Genomic DNA, 15,853 nt, shown 5'->3' on the forward strand with positions numbered 1-15,853 from the left:
TCTCTAAGGGAGAGCCCAGCCACCCTACGGAGAAAACCCATTTCGGCCGCTTGTATCCGCGATCTCGTTCTTTCGGTCATGACCCAAAGCTCATGACCATAGATGAGGGTGGGAACGTAGATCGACCGGTAAATCGAGAGCTTCGCTTTTTGGCTCAGCTCTCTCTTCACCACAACGGACCGGTATTGTGTGGTATATTTTGGTGATATTTCATTATATTCTTGAATATTCCTTCACATACAAATAATTATTATTGTTTTGAAGAGATCAAAGAGAAAGAAATATTTTCTAATCCGTTTCTAAAACGTTGTCGCGTTTTGATCAGGAAACGACACAGCCACCTAAATTTTTACAAACATCTGCGTTGAGGACCCCGTTAGTTAATTCAGGTCTTAATGAGGCTCGTTTTATTTTTAAGTTTATTTCTCCTGGTCACCAGCCTGCAAACTGGTTCCCAGTAGAGAACACAGATAAATACTGTAGATATGGATCATAATCTGTTGGTATCTGACAGATTAATGTAGGAACGTTTATTATTATAATGTTGGTTTGTCCATTTGGATATGACCACCAACTACAACATTGGCTGTTAACTTTATATCATTTAGATGAGATTTTATTACAGTATAACTTGTCAACATTACTTTATATTCCTCTGTATTTGGACACATAAACACCACAAGCAACACCATCAGGTATGTGATTTAAATTTTATTAAATGTGATGACATCAACCTCATTGTTTAGCGACACTTACTGTAGGTAGTGTCGCTAAAAAAAAAAAGAAAGTTCAGAAACAGTGAGGCTGCTTTGCAGGATCTGATCCAAAAACACACATTAGGCTACAAGTGTTAATAAATCACATTACAGGAACTTCAGAGTCAATTCCAATGTTTTTCTGATTAGTGCTGGTTACAAAAAGCAGAAACTATTCACTTATATTACATTGTGGCTGTTCATGAGATGAAATTAATTATTTCTGGTGAAGCTGGATGTGAATGGTATTGTCGTGTTGCTCATTGATCTGGTTCTGATCCAATGCGGTGTTTCGAAGCGCACTGAATGCTGCTCTGTAGAAACTTGTTTTGAAACATAATTTTTCACATGTAACATTAAACACAGATGCGTGAAATGGGATTTACAGCAAAGTTTTGTAAACGGTTTTGTCACACAAGTAGCATTTTTCAACAGGCATCAACACAGCCACCTACAATTTAGAAACATCTGCGGTGCGCAAAGGTTTCAACCAGTCAATTTAGCCACCAGTTAATGCATAACACCGGATCACACAGTGACCAGAGGTGAGTCTCATTCATTGTTCATTATGAACCTGAAGGCAGCATCAGCTGCTATGGCCAACTCTTCCTCTTCCTCTGTTTGCTCCTCATCTTCATCACCTCTTGTTATTTCTACGTTTCTAATGTTTTTTTCTGATCCGTTTCAATGCGCTCCAGTTCAAATTTAAAAGGCTTAATAATCTTACTCATCACTGTTTTGGCTGGTGGGAGCCAGGCAGTTGGACCATTACACGTCATTTACCCAGAATGCATTGCAGCGTAAACAACATGGCCACATTCCTGTGAAAATATTTTATTAAAATTTATAAAAACTAAATAACCTACAGTATTATTACTGTATTGTTTCTACATCTAAAATAAATATTTCCCAAATAAGGTCTGTTTTTATAACTAGTTGTGTATCCCTTTAACAAATGGTCAGCCATTTGTTAATGAAAATACAGAGTTATTTGTTTGGGGAATTTGGGGTTCTTTATTAAAATCCATCAGATGAATAAAATGCTCACATGTTGGACATTAAACGGTTGAAACTTCACCTGAACATGAAGCTCCATCAGCCATGACCAGGATGTTCACCTGCTGCAGGTGTTCAGCTGCTGGTCTTTACATATTTCAGTTGAGTAATTTTCGTTTTGCCTTAGAACAGACGACCTTTTGTTTCCTGTTTATTCAGAGTTTAAACAGCCAAATTGCTCCTCCTCTAAACTCCACCCTCTTCCACCAACAGTTCAGTCGAAGTCATTTCGAAACTTTATTTTCTCTAAGCTGAATCTTCCTAAGTTTTTTTTAGTGGCCAACATGATCTAACAGGGTTTATCTTTGTAGGTTAAAATATTTTTTTCTTGGATAAAACTATCTTTAGCTCAAACTGGTGGAACTGGAAGACGAGGAATGGCGACTCAACCTGCTGTGTCATGGCTCCTCACGCTGCTTTTGCTAATCTGCATCCAGTTTGGTTCTGCTGGTGAGTTTTACTTCAATTATGAAGGATATTTAATAAATAATGTTTATCTGACAAATCTCTGATATAATCTCTATTTTAATGCTGGTCTTTACTCCAACTCTTTGGCAGTTTCCCAGAAGTAATGTCTAACCCAGTAGTTCTGGTTTAACCACTTGCTTTTCCTGCAAAGGCTAGATCTGCTGTTGTTCAGAAAAATATCCCTCTGCATTTTGATGTTAATGTTTGTTAGATAAGATAATTATTATGTCAGGTTTTAGAAAGAAAAGGCCCAGAGCATCACAGATACACAACCATGCTTACAATGCAAAACTATTCACACCCCCTCATCATTTTGTCACATTACAAACATTTACTTCAACTTAGTTTATTTGCATTCTGTTTAAGAATAAACAACTAATATTGTAAAATTATTCTTACAGTATTAGCCATGAAAACCATGAATCCTTTAGATTCAGAAGCTAAAGGATTCATGGTTTTCAACATTTTTAACAAATAAATTGAGGCTTTTTTCTGCTCAGTTTATCATATCAAACTTTTTTATTACTAATGTCACTTGCTGTGCTATATTCTTTGCATTTTTGATAGATGGGAATAAACATTGATTTATTGAAATGGCTTATGGGCTGTTTAAATTACACCTTGTTAAATTGTTTTATTTTGAAGCCTTCTTTAGTTTTGCTAAATCCTGGATGGCTGAGAACCAACAAGTAGATAGAAATGAATATCTGGGAAGAATCATAATTTAAACGTAACATTTAAAGCACCAGAGTTTATATAGAAAAATATTCAGATTTTATTTTGTGGTTTTAAAGGCTCTACGTTGAAGACAGTGAGAAATAAAGCCATAACTTTTAGTTTTCTCTATCTGTTCTCGGCTCCCAAACACTGAGCTGTTTGCCACTCCTCAGCTTCTCCCTCCCGATTCAAACACTTTTAATTAACTAAAAGTTAAAGACCTAAATATGAATGAGATGTTTGTTACCTTTGACAGAAAAAGCTTAAGTCTATGAAAGCAATGTAGCAGTTTTGCTAATGAGGCAGCTTATCATGATTCAGCCAAAGTAATAAAATAACAAACTGCAGTCTGATTTTATTGTTAATGTGTTTCTTCCTGTTGAGCAGTGAAAGTAAATAAAATGTTTACATGTCTTTTTCTTTAGGTATTTACTTATTGGAGGGTTTTTTGTTTGTGCTGCAGAGCCACAGCTAACAGCTAACTCCTCTCTTCAGCAGCTCTAATGGAGCCATTGCCGTTTGCAGCTGCCGTTGCTCCTCACACACTTTGGGCTAAACCATTATGCTAATAATGGTGAGGGTGAAGGGGCTAAAAATTCATTCTTAATATTTTTTGAGATAAACCACAGATTTATTTCGTTCTTTGTTTCTTTGCCTTTTCATATTGATATTATTTAAAGGCAAATGTTTCTTCAGTAATTTTTTATTTTGGGGGCAGGGGACAATTCTAGACTTTTCCAAGATTTATGCCTATGGGAGGTGATGTGGCCTAAAGCCACCTGGTAGACTTCTCAAATGATATTAAAAGTAACCAGGTAGGTCTGTCTTCAAATGACAAAACAGAAGTAATATACAAAATATATTTTATTTATATATTGTGACATTAAAAATAGATATTATTTTGGGTGTGCCGTGGTGGCGTAGGGGATAGCGCGACCCACATTTGAAGGCTTTGAGTCCTTGACGCGGCCGTCGCGGGTTCGATATTTGCCGCATGTCTTCCCCCCTCTCCTTCCCCCTTTCCTGTCAGCCTCCATCTGTGCACCCTTGTCCCTAATGGGGTCGGGAGGGTTGCTGGTGTCCATCTCCAGCTACGTTCTGGGCGAGAGGCGGGGTCACCCTGGTCACCAGTCTGTCACAGGGCAACACAGGACAAACAACCAGTCACACACACACTCACCCCTAGGGAGAATTTAGAAAGACAGTCATGTTTTTGGACCCGGAGAGAACCCACAGGGAGAAATACACCGGGCTGGGAATTGAACCCAGGACCTTCCTGGTGCAAGGCAACAATGCTACCAACTGCGCCACTGTGCAGCCCACTCCTGTCAGCCTACTTTCAAAAAATAAGCCCACAAAAGACCTTCTTGGAGGGGTACAAAAAAATTATATATATAAAAAAGATATTATTCTACTTTAAAACCCAATAAAGAACAGCGGCCCCGGACACAAATTGGAAGCAACCTGAGATTTACCCAGAACAAAAACCACTACAAACCAAAGTAGCAGCACAAATTAATGACATAAAACAATGTTAATGTGACCAGCAGGGGGTTCTTTTTAAAACAAGATGCACCAGAACACAGAATAGTTCACAATATTTTATTTAAACAATTTCATTTAAAACATTTCTTTTTAAAAGCATGGCTTCGGACCCACTACTCTGTCCCTGGAAATGAAAAGGGATCATGTGAAATAAAAGTGACAACTTGAATTATTCCAAAAAAATAAATGAACAAAACATAACATGTAATACCAAAGAAAACAAATTAGTAAATCAAAACAAAAAAAGCAAACTCATTAGTAAGTTCAATAATAAGCAAACAAACTGTAAAAGGAAAAAAACACAAACACTTTAAACGGTGGAACAAATCGTCGTTGTCCAATTTCAGTGCCCTTCAAATGGGCCAGAGGAGTCGGGTCCCGCTCGCTCAGCCTGTCCAATCAGCAACATGTTGCCTTCAGAGCGGCCCAAACAAACACCGACAAGACAAGACAGCAGAGCGTCCAAGCGCTGCAACTCCAAACAATCCTAAACCAAAAAAAACGCATTAGAAAACCCGTGGATTCAGGTAAAGTAAATTAAAATCTAAACAGGTAGCTTACCCAGGAGTGGTAGCACAGCCGACCCAGGGAGGGAGCAGATCAGCAGGCGAGGGCTAGATGGAAGCCGCAACAACCTCCAGCTGCAGCCGCTAACACCAGCCAAGCAACGCTGCTGAAACGCACGGCAGGTATAGCACCAGAACCCAACCACAATCCCAGCCAGATGGTACAAATGGCACTTACTATTCAGATGAGTGGATCAAGCACATCAGCCACTTAAGCAGCCGTCATGTAGAAGGGGAAACAAAGACACACACCTCGCAGCGGCCTGCTCAGCTTTAAAGCTATTTGTCCCGCCCACCAATCAACTGCACGCTACTTGATACACCTGGTGCATATAGTTGGGAGGGTGGAACACCATCCCACCACATTAAGTAAAAAAAAGAGCAAATCCCAAATTACATAAGCCGAAGTCCTTTAGAGCTGTGCTTATAAAAGAAATATGTCAAATGTCATTCCGGTGTTACGACGATTTGCGTTTCCCCATCAGATACGGTTCCCCCTGTGTCTCCTCGCCGCTCCACACCGTCCAGGCGGCAAAATACGTGCATGCTTGTTCAGCGCTCGTATCTAGAGAACTACGGACAGAGCAAAAGCTCAAACAACGTGTTTCGGCGAAGTTGTCAGACTCTTTTCACGTTTTTGCAACTCCACTCTTCAGACACACACACGACATACATATTGCTGGGTTTCAGACATGTGACCCAGATGACTAGCAAAATTCAGATGGAGGGCCAGAAGAGGACTTCTCCGGTTCAAAACAAAGCAAAATGGATCACAAGTAGCTAAGGCCCTAAATAGACTGAAACAGACGAGGCATCTTGAAAAAATACATGTATATTTAGGATATGATCCGTATTATCTCGGTAAAAAAGACTTCTCTTATAATTTTGTGGATTTACCCGGTGTGGAGGCGATCCACATAGCTAACTATCTGGAGCTGCGGAGTTCATATTATAGGATGAGCCAGAAGAAAGTTTTAGGATCAAAAGAAGCATTAAATGGCTGTAAACTTGTTTCTGCCAAGTGAGTAGTGAGTTGTGCTATTTTAAGTAATTAGTCTATGATAACAATGCTACCGCTAACAACAAGCTAAGCCGTGTTATTTCTGTGAGCTTGGATCTCCTGGTAAATAACTTATTTAGCTTCTGTAAAACCAAATTCATGCTGGAGTTGAGTTAATGTTGAGTCGTAGGATTCAGGTCCAATGTAGGTCAACGATTCGCTCCAGTCTACAGAACCCTCAATGTTCGTGTCTGAAAACCACTACATCAGGGGTGTCCAAACTTTTTGCAAAGAGGGCCAGATTTGATAAAGTCAAGATGCCTGGGGGCCAATAGTTTGTTCGGACATTTTTTAACTACAAAAGTGTCATGCAAATACACACTGTTATAAAACAATTTTCATTGTCACAATTATCTTTATTTTTCAAATGACAAAATAACCAAATATAAGGCAACTCTAAAAGCAGAAATTCTGCTTTTCTTTCATATCTGGAGAGTCAGATAACATTGAACAAACTGTATGAAATACCTTAAATTTACATGAGTTTAAAAATATCTTTGCCTCAAGAACATTTTAAACAGGAGTTAAAGTAATGCAAAGTTGTCTGTTATTATTAAATCTTAAAACGAGTGAATTTTGCTCGTCATTTACAATATCTTTCAGAAAGTAATAGTTTGTATCACATCTACAGGTTCATAACCAAATCTTACTCAAGAGTTTCATAAAAATAAGTGCCATAAATCCAGGTGCATAAATGTTCTTTTGGCTCTTCACTGCTGATAGTGACAGACGTTACCGTTCAAAATACTCAGTTTCATGTCCTCAACTCTCAGTGCCACACTGTTACTGCCAGGCAAACATTTTTCTCAAATTCTTGCTTCTTCTCAGGGCAAAATGTTCTCCACCATTTTCATAACACAGTCTTTGATAAATGTATCTTCAGTAAAAGATTTGCCATGTTTAGCTATTAACATTAACATCGTAGCTGCTTTGGTGGTATTTTCTTTTGACTCACAGGCCCGCGTGAAGAATCGCTGTTGTGATGCCAGTGCAGCTTGGAGCTGCTTCAATTTTTCAGCACGGTCACTTCCTGTTAGCTTGTTGTATGTGTTAGCATGTTTAGTCTGGTAGTGTCTCTTTACGTTGAAATCCTTAAACAAGGCAACCGTCTCACAAATTAGACAAGCACAATTGCCTTGATTTTCAGAAAAGAAGTATTGTAATTCTCATCTCTCTTGAAGGCGGCGGCCTTCACTGTAAACTTTCCTCGTTTTCTTTGCAGTGGCCATGGCAGAAATGAGTGGAGAGCGGTTCGCTGCACGGAGGCAGAGACTGATAGTATTAAAGTGGTGCTGCCACCATTTGGTGAAAGGAGGAATTACAGTTTCAAGTTTTATGATTTATTTATTCTGTTTCACAGTGCAGGCGGGCCATAAATAATACATTATAAGACCGAAGCTGCGGGCCGTATGAAATCTGGCCGCGGGCCGTGATTGGCCCCCGGGCCGGACTTTGGACATGCCTGCACTACATGTTCTTCCTGCTGGGTAGGTTATATTTAATTTATTTAGCATGAAAGTCCCACTGAATTAGAGGTCGTGTTAACGGAATATTTTCCTAATTGACCTTTTTTTAAACAAAGAAAAAATTTGAAGCCCATTGAAAAGGAAGATTAATTATTTTAACTTTGAACAAAACGTTTGGCTCGTCTCTTCCTTAAAAACCCCGGATTCTCTCAGCAGGCGGAAGCTGCAGCTAAAGTGAAAACCACAACAGTGCGCGTTGACGTCACAGATCACAGAGTTTAATCCATACAAAGCAACGCATGTATCAGTTAACAAAGCTGCAGAGGTAGAGAGATATATTCATTACCTGTTACAGGAAAAAAATAGAGAAGGAAGAACAAAGAAAAAGCAAAGACGTCTTTGGAGAGAGCTTATGTAAAAAAACAAAACAGTGGAGCTTTCTGAATTTTTTAACGCTGACATGTAATTTTATACTTAGGGGGTGTTTCTTAGATTTAATATATGCAATGAAGGCGTTCTGTTGTTCGACCAATTAGAGACCTGTTCAGCCTTCAGAGAAACTTGAGAAGTCTCCCAACTTTACACCCAAACTCGAAAGGGCGTCTGGTCTCCGTCAAGCCAGAAGGGGGAAACACTTAATCTCAGACGTACTGGGTACGACTGTCCCCGGCACCGAAGTCCTGAGATAAATCTCGCAGACTCCCCTGGAGTTTTGACGTCTCTTCCATTATCTCTCCTAAAATTCTCAAAGAGACTTGCATCTGGTAATTTTCAAGATGTTACCTTTAGAAACCCCAGTATTTGCTTTCCAGATTCAGCCTCTCCAAAGATTGAGTTCTGCCTAAATAATACTTAAAATCCACAGGACAAAATAAAGTATAATTCCTGAGCCATTTTCTAATAGTAAACAAAACATTTTTATTGAAACAATTTCCATTTGCTTCTAATATCGTCACAGATAATACAGTTTTCATTCATCATTTAGTAGTTTAAAAAATGAGATAATACAATCTTCAGTAAAAACATGGTAATAATATTTAGAATTTAAATGTTAGGGGTTTCACTCTTCTATTTTGCATTAATTTACATTAACTTGTTATGCATTAACTGGTGGCTAAATTGACTGGTTGAAACCTTTGCGCACCGCAGATGTTTCTAAATTGTAGGTGGCTGTGTCGATGCCTGCTGAAAAATGCTACTTGTGTGACAAAACAGTTTACAAAACTTTGCTGTAAATCCCATTTCACTCATCTGTGTTAGTAAGTGTCGCTAAACAATGAGGTTGGTGTCATCATATTTAATAAAATTTAAATCACATACCTGATGGTGTTGCTTGTGGTGTTTATGTGTCCAAATACAGAGGAATATAAAGTAATGTTGACAAGTTATACTGTAATAAAATCTCATCTAAATGATATAAAGTTAACAGCCAATGTTGTAGTTGGTGGTCATATCCAAATGGACAAACCAACATTATAATAATAAACGTTCCTACATTATACTGTCAGATACCAACAGATTATGATCCATATCTACAGTATTTATCTGTGTTCTCTACTGGGAACCAGTTTGCAGGCTGGAGACCAGGAGAAATAAACTTAAAAATAAAACGAGCCTCATTAAGACCTGAATTAACTAACGGGGTCCTCAACGCAGATGTTTGTAAAAATTTAGGTGGCTGTGTCGTTTCCTGATCAAAACGCGACAACGTTTTAGAAACGGATTAGAAAATATTTCTTTCTCTTTGATCTCTTCAAAAACAATAATAATTCATTGTATGTGAAGGAATATTGAAGAGTATAATGAAATATCACCAAAATATACCACACCTCAAGAGGAGACTGAGCTAAACTGTTAGAATTTCTACCATCACCCAGCATTGTTAGCAAACTGACTATTATTTTACATCTTCTCGGTCTTATATTGACTGACATGTTCTGCTAACATGTCGATAAATGTAAACAGTTCTGATATCATGCAAACTAATTATTTGCTCATTAAATGGAAGCCACATTATTTCATTTGCGCTTTAAGACATCTAGGCTGCAGAAGCAAAGCTGTGCAATTTAGTAATTTCACAAAATGTTTGCCTGGCAAACCTGCTAAACGATGTTACCTCCAAAACGTTGGCAGCAAGTGAATATTATTTTTTTTAGACAATGAAATAAACTGGTCCAAAAAGTGAATCAGACGACATCTCTAACTGAACTGGTACCAGAGATCGCTGAGTTCAGAGAGCCGTTTAATCCACTAAACCGTGGTCCGCAACCAACGGACCTCGGTCCGGATACGGACCCATATGCCATCCCATCCGGACCCGGAATAAATTGTTAAAATATTTGTTAATTTTGACGGGAGAATTAATTTTAAACCGGAGCATTTATTTTTTTCCCTATCTGACACAAGCGCTTTTACCAGCACTGCACTGAGCAAGGATTGGAAGCTACAAACCAATCGCGTGCGAGTTATACTAACCACGTGGTTCAACTAGCGAATCAAATCGCCAGCTTGAACTCAGAGCGAGTTGTATGAGCAAACCGAAGCAGAGGTTTGTAGCCAGGCACAGACATCCACGCAGTGTGATATAAGGAAGAGGAGGTGAAAGGCGAGCGAAAAGCGATTGAAGCGAGAAACGCAGGGAGGTGATACAGGAAGACAGGGCGTGAATTACAGTCAGAAGAGGTGCAAACACTATGGCGCTTTCTAAAAAGAGAAAAGTAGATGCCGAAAATCGAGCGTTCAACACGGAATGGACTGATGCATACATGTTCATTCTTCCACCCGCGAGCACGAAACCAGTGTGCCTCATATGCTCCGAAACCGTGGCACTTATTAAAAATGCCAATGTCAAGCGTCACTATGAGACTAAGTACAAAGCATTTGACCAATCATACCCCCCTAAGTCCGAACTCCGGACGCAGAAAATTCGAAGTCTCACTGCCCAATATGATCAGTCCACCAGGGTATCAAGCCGTGCTTTCAGCGCACAACAGCGTGCTAATGAATGTTCCCTCCGTGTTACTTGGGTTTTAGGGAAACACAAAAAGCCCTTTACAGATGCAAGTATTGTCAAAGAGTGCATGACTGAAATAGCAGAGGCGTTACTTGATGGTAAAGAAAAAGATGAGCTCTGTGACAAAATAGAGAAAATACCCCTGTCAGCCTGCACAGCCACAAGGAGAAGTGAGATACTAGCTCAAGATTCACTGTCCCAGCTGGAAGAAGCTATTTGTAAGGCACCGTGTGTTGGCCTGGCTGTGGATGAATCTACTGACGTGTCTGACAATGCTCAGCTATTGGTTTACATAAGATTCTTAAACAAGGAGGAAAATCAGTTCTGTGAAGACCTCTTAGGTGTGACTCCCCTGCAGACCACTACCAAAGGAGAAGACATCTACCTGGCCATTAAGGAAATGCTAGCAAAGCGAGGAATAGAGCCAAAACAAGTGATATCAATAACCACTGATGGAGCCCCTGCCATGATAGGGAGAGAAAAGGGAGCTGTGGCAAGGTTGAAAGAAGACAACGCTGACCTGATCTCTTACCACTGCATTATTCATCAGGCTGTCCTTTGCTCCACCCTGTCAGATGAGTATGCTGAGGTGATGAAGACAATGATGAAAATCATAAACTTTCTCAGGGCATCTTCTTCTTGTCAGCATCGCATGCTCAGGGAATTTCTCAAAGAGGTTGATGCAAACTCTGATGATCTTTTGCTACACAACAATGTTAGATGGTGTTAAGGAAAAATGATTATTTTTAGTGCTTAATACAGTTAATCTTACGACATGTGTAAAGGTATATTCAGCACTCTTATTTGGAACAGTTTTCTGTTGAGCAGATGAGCAGGCATTCAGACAAACAGTGGCCAAAATGCAGATCACTCAATGGAGTCTCCCCGCTGTGAGGCGAAGCCATAAAATTAGCATTTTCTTTGGGAGACAGAGACTTTAGATTTCTCAGGTATCTGTGAAGTCTTATCTCAGGATCGTTCTGTACTCAGAATGACCGTGGGAGCCACAGGGGGTCAGAGCGAAGCGGTTTGCTAGAAGACAGATGGCCCTTTGATCTTTGCGTAGATCAGGGGGAGTTACAAGTTTCTCTGAGTGCTTAAGGGAGTTTCCAGTTGGTCAACAGGAGGAACACCTTGAGTGCATATATTAAATAGAGAAACACCTCTTTACTATAAGATTTCGTGTCAGGAGAGAAAATGCAGAGAGCGGCCACCATTTTGCCTTTTTGCATCGGCTCTCTCCAAAGACGCGTCTTTGCCTTTTTGTTTGTCTTTGTTTTGTGTTTGTTTGTCTTCCCCTTGTCTGTCTTTATTTTTATGAGAAAATGCATATCTCTGTTCCTCTGCAGCTTTGTTGTTCATTGCTTTGTATGAGATTAAACTCTGTGATCTGTGACGTCAACGCGCTTTGTTGTTGTTTCACTTTAGCACGACGCCGCCACTCGCTGAGGATCCCAGAAAAATTAAAGAGGAAAGAGCCAAACGTTTTGTCCAAAGTTAACATTAAATTATCCTCTTTTTTTACAATGGCTCAGCAAAGGCAGGGTGCTAGAGCGATTTTGGTCAATTAGACATGAAGTAACAGCTTTCTTGGAACAACTGGAAAGTCAGAAAGCAGCCAACTTTTCTGTCTTTCTAAAGGACAAGAAAAACATGGGTATCGTAGCTTTTTTGGCTGATATCATGTCACACCTGAATGGGCTTAATTTGCAGCTGCAGGGAAAGAACAATTCCATTTGTGATCTGATGACAGCTGTCCGCTCATTTCAACGAAAACTTCAGGTGTATAAAGAAGATCTGCAAGGAGACTACACACACTTCCCAAAAGTGAAAGAACAGGTGCAGGGCCATAGAGATGTCTCCTCTTTTGTTGACTTTGTTGACAAGTTGATTGAAAACTTCAGCAAACGCTTTGATAGCTTCAGCATTGGAGAGGAGCTCACCCTCTTCATACAGAATCCATTTCTCATCACTTATGTCAGAGCATTCACAAATGATGTCACACATCACTTCAAGTGGGCAAACACTGGGCCTCTCCAGATGCAAATGATTGACCTCCAGGCAGATGTGGCCCTGAAAGAGCAGTTTGCAAGAACCGAATCTACCACATTCTGGCTCCAGATGGTTTCTGAGACAGCTTTCCCAGATCTGAAAAAAGTGGCCCTGTTTATCTTGACCATGTTCGGCTCCACATACAGCTGTGAGGCAGCGTTCGCTACAATGAACATAATAAAAACAAAATATCGTTCCAAGCTCACCAATGAGCATCTGCACATGTGCATGAGAATGGCCCTGACCTCCTTCAAGCCCAGATTTAAAATGTTGGCAGGGCAAGCCAAAGCTCAATTCTCACACTGAGCAAGGGAAATTGGGGGAAGACAGATGTAAGAGAAATCTGTAAGAGAAATAGTTCAGGTGTTTTGAGAGTTGTTTTGTTGAGCAGAAATATTGAGATTGTTCAAACAAAAGGAAACTGAAGCTGCTATTTTTTCTTAAGCACTTTCTTTATTTTTGAATACATAATTTAGTTATTTTTAATTTAAACTGCAGCCACACAATGTTATCCTGTGTTTCAGTGCTAATAAACTTCTTTGAAATTATTTTAACCTGTATTATTATTATTTTTTTTAACACCATGTATTCCGATATTGTCATACTGCAAATAGACGATATTGCGGACCTCTGCTTGAGGAAATTTCTTTGAACTGGACCTCCTCACAGTTTTCTTGAACCTAGAGTAATTTCTCCTTGTCATTTCCCTCTCTCAGGTGTTTTCCTCGTGACGCCGAGCATTCTCGTTGTGAAGACCCAGCTCTGGCCTTTTGGATTTCCACTCGTGACGCCGTGGAACTTACCCACTGGTTGCCCGAGTCCTACAGTCATCTCCTCAACCAGATCACAAGCAGTTATCGGAGTTTTTCCCCAGCTGGCAGTCAGACCGCTAATCTTTCTTCCTCCACGCTCAGAACTTACCTGTCCGCCCTCCACCGCAGCCTCCGCTACCCTGCCCAGAAATCACCCAACTGAGTTGTCCTTTAAGATCTGGACCGCAACCAAGGTGGACCAAGACCCGAACCGGCAGTTACCCTCTCCCAGACTGAATCTACCATCTCACGAAGTAAGACCAGTCTAACTCTGTTCACAACTCACTTTTCCCATTACCACAAACTCATCATCACCCACTGTTGTTCCTTAGTGAGCAGACGAGCCTGTACCTGGATTCATTCTCTGTCAAATTATTTTATCATTTTGGGCAAATAAAATCTCATTTAACTGATCATTATTCTCCTGTGCTTGTTCTGCATGTGGGCTAAGAACTTAAAACCCATTATGACAGAATATTTATTAACAAAAACAACCCTTACAAAAAAATCCCATGAAAATCACATGTGAAAGTCACATGTGATTTTCACACAAATTTTTACATGTGAAAGATGTAAATCACATGTATTTGTGTGATTTTTGGAACATTTTGTGGTAAACTCACATGGGATATTTTGGTAAGGGAATGGACTGTGAAAGTCAGTGGTGTAATACAAATGCTTGGATGTGTTGTATGACTGCATATGGAAGTGTTGAATGCCAAAACAAAGACAAACTCAAATGTGCAAGAGGGGAGCTGAGGCCTGACAAGCACCACAAGCGTCAAGACCAAAGTGGACGGCGACCCAGAAGGTGTTAATATAACCACATCCATCCATCCATTTTCTGTTCACCCTTGTCCCTAATGGGGTCGGGAGGGTTGCTGGTGCCTATCTCCAGCTACGTTCCCGGCGAGAGGCGGGGTACACCCTGGACAGGTCGCCAGTCTGTCACTTCACAACACAGTGACATACAGGACAAACAACCATGCACACACTCACTCACACCTAGGGAGAATTTAGAGAGACCAATTAACCTGACAGTCATGTTTTTGGACTGTGGGAGGAAGCCAGAGTACCCGGAGAGAACCCACGCATGCACAGGGAGAACATGCAAAGTCCATGCAGAAAGACCCCGGCCGGGAATCGAATCCAGAACCTTTTTGCTGCAAGGCAACAGTGCTACCAACTGTGCCACTGTGCAAATAATATATAATATAACCACAAAGAAATTATTACTAAAAAACACAAATAAATCTGTTTCCACTTAAAGGGGTCCTTTGTTGCTCTGGGGCCATAAGAGGCCCCTTAGTTTGTTTTGCCTTGGGCAGGCCCTGTTAATAGTTCTCTGAGGGCCAGAATTATTGCTGATTGTTCAGACTCTCCATGATTTCTCCATGGGAGAACTTGGAAAGTCACAGGGTATTAAAATACTTATTTTCCTCACTGTATATGTATACAGTATACTGTATACATATACAGTACAGATCAAAAGTTTGGACACACCTTCTAATTCAATGGGTTTTCTTTATTTTCATGACTATTCATAAGGCAATAAATCCCACTTATTAGCCTGACAGGGCAGGTTGACCTATGAAGTGAAAACCATTTCAGGTGACGACCTCTTGAAGCTCATCAAGAAAATGCAGAGTGTGTGCAAAGCAGTAATCACAGCAAAAGGTTGCTGTATATATATACTGTATATATATATATATATATATATATATATATATATATATATATATATATACAGTAGATACAGTACAGACCAAAAGTTTGGACACACCTTTTAATTCAATGAATTTCCTTTATTTTCATGACTATTGACATTGTAGATTCACACTGAAGGCATCAAAACTATGAATAACACATGTGGAAATATGCACTAAACAGAAAAGTGTAAAACAACTAAAATAGCCCTTATATTCTAGTTTCTTCAAAGTAGCAACCTTTTGCTGTGATTACTGCTTTGCACACACTCTGCATTTTCTTGATGAGCTTCAAGAGGTCGTCACCTGAAATGGTTTTCACTTCATAGGTCAACCTGCCCTGTCAGGTTAATAAGTGGGATTTATTGCCTTATAAATAGTCATATATATATATATATGTGTGTGTGTGGGTATGTGTGGGTATATTTTGATATACTATATACAGTATATAGAACCACTTTCACTTATTTACCAACAAAGGGAGATCATTTGTGGAAATGATCTCCACAAATGATCATTTCCACATTTGTGGTCCTGGTCTTCACTTTTTAGACAGTCCTATGTTTAGAAGCATGGTGTGGATTAAGTTTTAGTTAAGGTTAGGAATAGTCTAGTAATGGTTAAGGTTATGGAAAAT

General features: G+C 39.8%; 1 protein-coding gene and 1 long non-coding RNA gene across 2 annotated transcripts in view; both read right to left on the minus strand.

Annotated features, from left to right (window-relative positions):
- Positions 1-15,853, minus strand: part of LOC114157631 (Fc receptor-like protein 5) — a 151,970-nt gene that overhangs the window by 128,203 nt on the left and 7,914 nt on the right. The window lies entirely within an intron of this gene.
- On the minus strand, positions 4,585-5,381 carry LOC114157686 (uncharacterized). The gene is made up of 2 exons (XR_003598222.1): positions 5,103-5,381; positions 4,585-5,028 (listed from the first exon to the last, which is right to left on the minus strand). It is a non-coding gene; the product is annotated as an uncharacterized LOC114157686 (long non-coding RNA).

The sequence above is a fragment of the Xiphophorus couchianus genome, chromosome 14 (assembly GCF_001444195.1).
Source record: "Xiphophorus couchianus chromosome 14, X_couchianus-1.0, whole genome shotgun sequence".
Classification (NCBI taxonomy): domain Eukaryota; kingdom Metazoa; phylum Chordata; class Actinopteri; order Cyprinodontiformes; family Poeciliidae; genus Xiphophorus; species Xiphophorus couchianus.